Genomic DNA, 10,718 nt, shown 5'->3' with positions numbered 1-10,718 from the left:
AAATACTTAAACTATTATTAAGAACTAAATTAAGTTATAAAAGCGCAAATTAACTCCCAATAACAATTAACGCACAATTAAGTAATAATTAAGCATAAAATTGTATATTTGGACATTAAATGCTAAAAATGCAAACGATGCTTATTTTTGTAATTTTTAATTTTTTGTAAACAAATTTAATTAGTAACAATTATAGAATTAAATCATACATGCAAATGCGACATATTTTTGTATTTTTTTATTAATTTAACAAATAAACACGCACAGACAAATACAAATAATTATTCAAAATATCACAAAATTGCACACCAAAGAAAAATCATTTTATTTTTGAATTTTTGGGAGTAATTCTCATATAGGGCAAAAATCACGTGCTTACAGACCTAATATGTAAGATCCACTGTTGCCAGCCCATATAAAAGGTCATACCGACCTAACATGTAAGAGCTTAAGGGCCAGCTTTAAATGCAAAAACTTAAGGGTCAATGAGCTCGAGTCGAAACCCGACTCGGAGACTAAACCCGAAACAGTTAACTGAATATGCCTAAAAGCAAAAACATAAGATCTTAAACTCCGGCTTATACTAAAAGGTCGTACCGACCAAACTCGTAAGAGCCTACGGGCGAGCCCAACAAGCCCCAGGACCGTACTATAAACCTAAGGGTTCTTTTAACTCGAAGGCCAGTTCATATGGCTAATGACTGACAAACATCGAAGCAAAGGGAAGTTCATGAAAAATGAAAACGCAAGGCTTCCTTTTATACGTATATGTGAAAAAATACAAAGTTCCATTTACAATGTTCTTTAAAAGCACTATACACAAAGTCAGAAAAGAAAGGCCTAATCTACGTCCCCCTCGGGGACTATGGCCCGTCGGCCTCTTTCTCGCTATCTTCAGCATCGGACAGAAGGAACTTAGCGTCATATCCGTCCGCCTTTGCTTGATTTATCTCTTCCGAGAGATCAAACCCCTAGCGTAGATCTCCTCGAGGGTTTCCCTTCGAGATTTGCACCTAGCATACTCCTTGCTTCTGCTCTCACAGTCAAGAGCCCATTTTGGCTCAGCTCGAGCATCGGCAGCGCCCTTCAAATAGACATCCACATTCTTATCTGCCTTAGTTCGGATCGCTTCGGCTTCAGCCCGGGCATCCGCAACTTCGGCCTTCGTCTTTAGAAGCTCAGACTCGAGCCTTGTGTCCGTTCGGACTGAGCTGCTCCTACGAGCGTTGCGGAGTTGTAATTTGAGGGCGGAAGCCTTGGCCAAAACATCCTTCTTGGCCGCAACCTGGCATCCACCCGAGCCTTTAGCTCATCACACTCACACTTGGCTTGACCAACTTCGCAGTAAAGGCATTCCTGGTCCTCCGTTTTTCTCTACAACTGAAGTAAATGAAACATTAGCCTTAGAAGATAGAAGAAGAAACACGCACTCCCTTGGAACAAAAATTACCTACTCATCGAGGTAGCTTTCATAGTTCAGACTTCGACTCGTCTCATACCGCAAGTGTGCCAACTCTTCTTCCCTTTCATCGCAAAGAAGCCTGAGGGATTTCTCCCCATCCACGGCTTTTCGCAGCCTAGCCTCATGACGAAGCAGCTCAGACTTGAGCTTGTTAAAAGCCTATGAAGGAGAAACTCGATAAGAGAGTAAAAATTGCAAAAACTAAAAAAGCAATGCGATCGGCCAAAACTCACCACAGAGTAGAGCCGCTGAGCTTCCTCAAAAGTCGAGCATACATATACTAGTATGGCTCCATCAACACCAGTAAAACCGCTCCCGATTGGGATATGGTCGCTCGATATATGCGGCTCATGGCTTCGAACATCCCTCGAAGTACTTTCGACGGGAGAAGAGTCGGTGACAGAGAACCCTCGTTCCTCGAGGTACCTTCGACGAGAAAAGAAGATGGCAGCGGAGGAGGGACCGTTTTTCTAAAGCCAGAGATCTTGGGCGCTGCAGGCTCAGCTGATACATCCTCTCTGAGCCTCCGGGATGGACTCGTCTTGCTATAAGCACCGTCGCCCTGCAAGGGCCCTTTTCGCTTATTATTATTATTCATCGGCCCTGAAGCTGACGATCCTTCTCCCTCTCCGGGAGGGCACAATCTCACCTCAAAGAACTCCCCAATGCCTACGATGATGGAGTTAGGACGCATAAAAAGAAAGTGCCTTTAAAAAAAGGAGCAAATCACATACCACGTACCGTGGTGTTTTGCCTCCCATCTACCCTTAGACAAGTCTCGCCACTTACATTCATTATAATTCGAGTGGGTGGCCAACTTCTAAGCCCAATCCGTCAGGTCGGGGACCTCGTATGGCATCCATGGAATTTCTGTAGAAAGGGAAAGAGAGGCACATTTACGGAGCCCTACCTCCGCCAAGCAAAACAACAAAGGCACAAGTTTACCACTTACATGAAAAATTCTATTCCTCGAGAAATGGCAGAAACTCCGCGGGGATAATGTCAACAGTCTGTACTCGGACGAATCGGCTCATCTATCACCGGTCCCTATCTTCTTCATCATCGACAATGAAGGCCTGGTGGATCGGCATCGTAGGGTTAGCAGGCCTCGGTGGTGAAAAGGCCGATACAGCCTGATGAGATGACTAAGGGTGAACTCAAGCCCTGCTTCCCGCGCAAAGAATCTCATCATCAATATTATCCTCTAAAACGATGGATGAACCTGTGCCAAGGTAGCCCGATACTTTCGACAGAAGTCGAGCACAACCCTATCAAGGGGGCCCAGTGTAAAGGGGTACGTGTTTACATTCAAAAACCTCGACATGATCCATGATGCTCTCTTCCGGGGAAGGTACCTGCAATACTACTTTTCCCCCCATCCACAATCTTTCCTCACTAACTCAAGGTGCCCCTCTCCTATTAAAGAAATAAACTTCGAGGCATACTCCCAATGACCCTGAACATTATGAGGTTTTTCTGACGAAAAGTCCCCCTCGAAACAAAATGTCCCGAGGTTGGCTTGCCTAACACCGACGGCGCACCACCAATTGGCGGGAACCAGAGGCAGAACTTCTTTCTCCTTGCCAAACGGATCCTGGCATAGCAGCCATAACTGTGGTAAAATTAGAGAATTGGAGCGGGAATTTGAGCGAGGGCTTCAAAGTTAAAATGGTGAAGGACCTAACGCAGGGAAGAAAAACTCTATGAAGAAGGATAGCTACTCAGAATAGCGGAATCCTCAGAGGAAGGAAGACAAACCTATATATAGAGCAAGTGGTGACTGTCCGCCTACCTTAAAAGCCAATTAAAAATACTGACTAAGCCATTATCACTTTGGGAAGATGTACCAACGGGATCGCCTTGGTCGTTTCGTAACCATGTCATACGATTAACGTCGTCGTGCGACGTTCTGGGGATCAAAGACCCCCGCGTCAACCTAGCCTCGAAATGGTACCCGATCTCGAGAATTTATGCTTCTATGGCTGAAGGCTCTAAAGAGCCATTAATATCACTATGAGCCTCGAGATGGTGCCCGATCTCGAGGATCTCTGTCAAAAAGAAGATAGGCTTTAAGGAGCCCTTGACATCATTACAAGTCTCGAGATGGTGCCCGATCTCGAGGATCTCTGTCAAAAAGAAAATAGGCTCTAAGGAGCCATTAATATCATTACAAGCCTCGAGATGGTGCCCAATCTCGAGGATCTCTGTCAAAACAAAAGATAAGCTCTAAAGAGCTACTCATATAAGCCTGACCTCAAGGTGGTACCCTACCTCGAGGATTTTTGCTATTGCGAATGCGGGTCATTCACCTGATTCTCTGCCCCTCGAGCTACCTAAACCCGAGCCAATTTTCACTCGAAAACTATTAATAAAGCCTTAGGGCTATTTTTCGCCTTCGGATCAAGTTAAACGTCCTCTCGGTTACTTTAATCCAGGGGCTATCCGAGTCCAGGTGTACCCTCATCTGGGGTCTATCTATAACGCCTTAAGGCTATCTTCACTCTAAGTAAACAAGTTTTCAGGTCGCCCAAGCTTGAGCGAACTCTCGCTCAGGGACTGTCTTCGAAAGCCTAAGGATATTTTTATTCTCATAGGCACAAGCAAATTATCCATCGAGGATTATCGACGGGGATAAAAGGCCTAAGTTTTGTTCTAAAAATCGAGGCCTCACTCTCACTCAATTTGAAGTCGCTGGTTCCGACGACCTAAGTTTGTATCAAGTCAACCCAGACTTGGTCCGAGGAATGGAAAAGGATCCCAGGGAAAATCATATTTACCAATCAAAAACCAAGGAAATTCCTACGCCCAGGTCCAATATTTGGACCGATCGGCAAAATCACATGCTTCGATTCTTATCAAACACAAATAAAAGGAAATCCGGCATAAATCATGGACAAATTGAAGAAACGCTTTTCATTAGTAAATGATGATTACAAAAGCCCACGAAGGGTCCTTACAAAGAAACAAAAAATAACGGCTAAAAGTCTAATCTACTCTCGAGGATGCATATTCGGGAGCCGTTTCTGCGAGAACCATTCCCTCGGGGACTCATCTCGACCTTCCAAACGATGTCTTTAAGAACCCCTTCCGAGTAAGAAAAGGACGGAGAAGCAGAAAACGATGAAGCGGAAAAAGATGAAGAAGTGGCTGGGTGAAAAATTTGGCGAGTATGGGTCTCGTCAGCACTACTATTGTGAAGCCACTTCTTGAGACATTGCACCGGTGCGGGATGCAACAGTTAGTAGATGGCACCACCTCACTCCACGGAAAGCAAAAGGAGTGAAGCGTCGCACCAGGTAGTTAAGAGAGATGAACAGAAGTTCATAGTCCGCATGTCCTTTAATGCGAAGATAATTTGAGATTTCTCTCTCATCATTTCGGACCACCACCAACAACAAACCAGTGCAATCCCACTCAGTAGGGGAAAGCTTTGGGAAAGGGCCATAGCGTAACTGATGAGAACACTGTCGTGTGATCTGTCATGGGCTGCTTTCCAGACACGCCCCATGACCCCTTGGTCGCGCCCCATGGTGGCCTAGCAAGCCTCACAATGCCTAGCGCCATGGTCGACCCCGTGGTCTTGGCTGCACCAAGTGACAAGCGCACATGTGCTCTGTCGCCCCACCGATGCCTCTTGCCAGCGCCCAACGGCTGGTCAATGACAACAGCACCGCACGCACTAACAATGTCGCGCGCGCAGATCCTGATGCCTCGCCAGCGCCCAGCTGCAGGCCCATTCCAGCAGCGCCTCGCACACAGACCCTGATGCCAAGCACCAGCACCCAGCCTCAGACAAACACAACAAGTGTCACGCGTGCCAACAGCACCGCGCGCGCAGACCCTAACCCGCAAGACAAAGTTGTTTCCATCAGACTTGTTTCTACATTGTAATAAACTAAGTCCTTTTCATTGTAATTATAGGCTAGTTTACATCATTTTCATTTAGTGTGCTTCTACAGCTTTATTAGGGCAAGTCATGTAACTTTGGTTTATTTTTTTAAGCATTATTAGGGGAGATCAAGTAATCAAACATTTTCAAGCAATCAATTTTCTGTACTGGTGTCTCTCCCCCTCGACACTGCATCTTTTGTAATCAACTTTCATTCATCAATAAAATCATCATCAGCATTCAAAACCCAATTCTCTCTCAGCTTCTGCAATTGCTCGTGACACTGGTTTTCCCGCACGGCACTGACAATCTATTCTAGCATGCGGAGGGGACCTTATTGGCGGACAACAACCACACTGACATCGGTTGCTTAGCCTTACGTTGACCTACCAAAGAACATCAAGAAGGCGTTGCATAACAGTTGGTATCAGAGCCTAGGCTCGACATCGGACGAAGGAACACATTTGCCATCATCACCATTTCTGACCATAGTGAACCATGGGGGGCGCCTAACATCCCTAGAAGAGACGGTTGACCGATTAAGACCCATCGTGGATATGGTGCCTGATCAAAACAACAACCTAGTGCAAAGGCTGGACGACCTGGACCGCAGAATGCGGTAGGCGGAAAATGATATTGCAAACATCAGTCGCGACTCTGAGGATGACCGGCAAACGACAGCCATTGAAACTGCCAATATTCATGGCAAATTTGAGGACCTCCAACAAGAGCGTGCCGACGATTTAGCCCATCGGGAATAAGAGGCAGACAGACTAACTGCCATGCAGCAAACCATAGACGACTTGACAGGCCAGCTCAACGTTGTCAATGCTGCCCTACAGAGCCTACTTCGAGGAGGCGACAACCACATCAGGGTGGTAGCAAACCTCACCCCCATTCCACAAAAACTTAAGATACCGGAGCCAAAGTCATACGACGGATCCTGGGATGCTAAAGAAGTGGAAAACTTCATCTTCGACATCGAACAATACTTCGATACTGTGGGCCATTTGGAAGAATCCAAAAAGGTAACAACTATTGCCATGTATCTTCAGGGTGATGCCAAACTTTGGTGGCGGGTCAAATACGAAGCCATCAAGGCCGGTGAAGATACTCTCTAGACATGGGATGAATTGAAGGCAGCAGCCATACGCCTGTAGTTCTTCCCCGAAAATGTGGAATACAATGCAAGGAGAAAGCTATGGGAGCTCCGCCACACCAGGTCAGTGCGGGAGTACGTGCGCGAATTCTCCGCACTCATGCTAAACATACGCGACATGGGGGACAAAGACAAACTCTTCGCATTCATAGAAGGTTTGAAACCTCATGCCCGTATGGAACTACAGAGACAACGGGTAGACACCCTGCCCAAGGCCATTCAAGCTGCAGAATGCCTTGGCGATTATCATTTGGGAACTCAGAACGACAGGCCCCAGCCGTCTGTCCGAGGGGGATTCAACGGGAACCATCCCAGCAATGGTGGCCCAAGCAAAAGTGGGGGAGATCGGAGTGCATCCAAAACTAAGATTCCTCCCTCCAACAACAACAGTGTTGCATCCATCAACAACAATCATGGGAGAAATCCTCCCTTAGAATGACGTCATTGCGGTGGGGCACATTGGAACAATGAATGCCCAAACATAAAGATCAATGCTCATCAAACTGTCGAGGATGAGTCAGATGCATCAGACACATCAGAAGTAGACCAGGTAGGCGCCTTCAATGCAATTGTTGGCTCTATCCCACATGCATTAGCGGGGACCAGTGTATGTCCTCCTAAGAAAATCTCAGGCCCAATCACCAAGAAAGGGAAGGAAAAGATGGACGAGAGGCCTCCTAAACAAGCGAGGACCCTAATGTTCGTCGAATTGAAAGTGAACAGCAAGCCCATTCACGCATTGATAGACACAGGTGCTACCCACAACTACTTGGCTTCAACTCAGGTAAAACGCCTGGGTCTAGTTGTGCAAAAGAGTAAAGGCCGCGTCAAGGCTATCAACTCGCCACCCCAAACATTGGGTGGAACAGCTACAGATGTCCCAGTGAAACTTGGCCCATACAAAGGAAACATCGACATGCGCATCGCAATCATAGATGACTTCAACATAATAGTGGGTTTGGAGTTCATGAGGCAAACCAACACCATACCGGTACCATATGCCAACATGCTCCTGATGATGGGAGAAAACGGGGCCAAGCCCTGCACCATACCATGCTTTCCTATAAAGATGGCCGCGGGAAACATCTCGGCCATGCAGTTGGAGAAGGTAGTCAACAGACATGAACCCCTGGTTCTGGCTACCCTTCGCAGCAATAATCAACCATCATGTCATCGGCCTCAAAAGACTGGTGACGCTCCTCAGCGTGTGAAGACTTGTCAGCCATGCCACAAGGACAAGTCAGATCATTCATCACAGACGGGACCCTTGCAACCATTACATGTCCCACAAAGACCATGGGAAAGTGTTTCGCTCAGATTCATCACGGGATTGCACCAAGTCGGTAATTTTGCATCCATCTTGGTTGTCATAGATCAGTTTTCAAACTATGCAACCTTCATAGCAGCCCCGCAAAACATCTCAGCAGAAGATACAACTCGACTCTTCTTCTCGCACATTGTCAAACATTGGGACCTTCCCAAAGACATTGTTAGTGGGAGCGACTCACGCTTCACTAGCAACTTTTGGACCTATCTCTTCAGGTTATTTGGGTCGACATTGAGTCACAACTCAGACATCCATCCACCATCGGATGGCCAGACAGACCGGTTCAATGACATGCTGGAGGAATATCTCCGCAACTTTGCAACCGGGTCATAGAAGCATTGGGTGAAGCTCTTGGATGCTGCTCAACTGTGTTTCAATTCTCAAAAGAGCCATCATACAAACAAAAGCCCTTTTGAAATTGTTACCGGACAACAAACGCTTCTCCTGCAAACGATGAATGCATCAACCATGCCAAAATCTCCTCGAGCTGCCAACTTCTCGAGCGAATGGGAGCGCAACATGGGGATAGTGCGGAGCTATCTCATCAAAGCCCAAAAGCGGGCAAAAAGGTTCACCGAACATAATCTTTGCTTTGCCTATCATCAAGCAGGGGACAAAGTAATGCTATGCATCCCAAAACGATACTTGTTTGAAGAGAGGACCCATGACCCTCGCCTGCAACAAAAATACATCGGTCCCCTGCCCATTGAAAAACACATTGGGAAGTCCACATACCAGGTGAAAACCCCATACTGGTGGAAGATCCATCCAGTCTTTCATGTCAGCCGCATGAAATCATTGCATCGCTACCAAAGCAAGCTCAAAGAACAGAGGGGCGCAGACCTCCCAACCATCAACCACCAGAACAATCATCATCATCATCATCATCATCATCCTGATATGGCTCCGAGGATGGTGCCAACTCAGGTGGGGGAGAATGTCATGGGCTGCTTTCCAGACACGCCCCATGACCCCTTAGCCGTGCCCCATGGCGGCCTAGCAAGCCTCACAATGCCTAGCGCCATGGTCGGCCCCGTGGTCTTGGTTGCGCCAAGTGACAAGCGAGCATGTGCCTCTGTCGCCCCACCGATGCCTCTCGCCAGCGCCCAACGGCTGGTCAGTGACAACACCGTCGCGTGCACTGACAATGTCGCGCGCACAGATCCTGATGCCTCGCCAGCGCCCAGCTGCAGGCCCATTCCAGCAGCGCCTCGCGCACAGACCCTGATGCCAAGCACCAGCGCCCAGCCTCAGGCAAACACAACAAGTGTCGCGCGCGCCAACAGCACCGCGCGCGTAGACCCTGACCCCCAAGACAAAGCTGCTGCCATCTGACTTGTTTCTACATTGTAATAAACTAAGTCCTTTTCATTGTAATTATAGGCTAGTTTACATCATTTTCATTCAGTGTATTTCTACAGCTTTATTAGGGCAAGTCATGTAACTTTGGTTTATTTTAAGCATTATTAGGGGGGATCAAGCAATCAAACATTTTCAAGCAATCAATTTTCTGTACTGATGTCTCTCCCCCTCGACACCGCATCTTTTGTAATCAGCTTTCATTCATCAATAAAATCAGCATCAACATTCAAAACCCAATTCTCTCTCAACTTCCACAATTGCTCGTGACATTCATTTTCCCGCACGGCACTGACAATCTAGTCTAGCGTGCGGAGGGGACCTCATTGGCGGACAACAACCGCACTGACATCGGTTGCTTAGCCTTACGTTGCCCTTCCAAAGAACATCAGGAAGGTGTTGCGTAACAGATCTTATGGCCACGAGCTTCAAACATGGGAAATAGCGTTGGATGAAGACGAAGAGAAGAAAGGAATAAAAGGCTGTTGAAGAACGATTGAATGAAGTTTTGGTTCAAGAAAGCTTCCATTTATAGAAAAGGTGGCAGCGTAACCGACGGCGCAATCAATGTCTTTGGAAAACGTATTGACAGGTGCAATCAATGCCTGTTGGGAGACGGATCGACATCGATATTATCGCCTTGAGAAAGTAAACCGGTGCTACATTAAATGTTCCTAGGAAAGACGTATCGATGAGGCATCTCGGTTATCGCAAAAGTTGACGCCATAAGCATGACATCATCACAAGAGGCTCGAGGAGATCGGTGTAAAAATCGTTTCTTATCATTTTAATCTAAGAAACGCGGGGACTATCTGTATACGACAAAAATCAGAGGGCTCGATTTTATGATCACTAGGGCGCCTCGTAGAGACCACTACCGGAAGGCTCGAAGTTTAGCTCGGAGTTCGACCCTAAGGGTTCATGATGATCGACCTCGAAGCGATTTAAAGCAACGGTTATGATGCACTAGCGGGAAGTTCCCAAGGCACATGATTAAAGCTGGCTTAGCCTGCTAGGCTACTTCAAACCCGTACAGTGGCATTGAATGGCTGTGCCAATCTCATGTCTTTTTAATAAATGCACTTTGTACTATGTTATGATTCCCCTCATCTATAAAGGAACCCTTGTCATTTTGTACAGGAGATATACTACACACTACATCCAATACAAGATCATTTTCTGCTCTCTAACTCAAACATACTCTCTATTTGGTCCTATTGCTTATATTTATTGTTTGACTTACATTTATTACATTTCATTAATTGTTCATCATTTATTGCTCATTATTGATCATAAAGAGCCGTTATTGCAGCTCTCATAACTGTTAATCCTCCATCAATTACCCTTAGCCGGATATCCGACTCGACCTCGAGGCCCCGTATACGCCAGCTCAAGGCCCCTATTTCTAGCCAGTCGATTTGATTATTACACTATCTACAAGCTCTTAACTTGTCTTCTAATCTCTCACTTAGCATCTTATGCCTAACAACTAGCATAAAAATAAATTACGTATTTTTAGAAC

The sequence above is a fragment of the Nicotiana sylvestris genome, chromosome 5, assembly GCF_000393655.2.
Source record: "Nicotiana sylvestris chromosome 5, ASM39365v2, whole genome shotgun sequence".
In the NCBI taxonomy this organism is placed as follows: Eukaryota; Viridiplantae; Streptophyta; class Magnoliopsida; order Solanales; family Solanaceae; genus Nicotiana; species Nicotiana sylvestris.
This window is presented reverse-complemented; position numbering follows the sequence as displayed.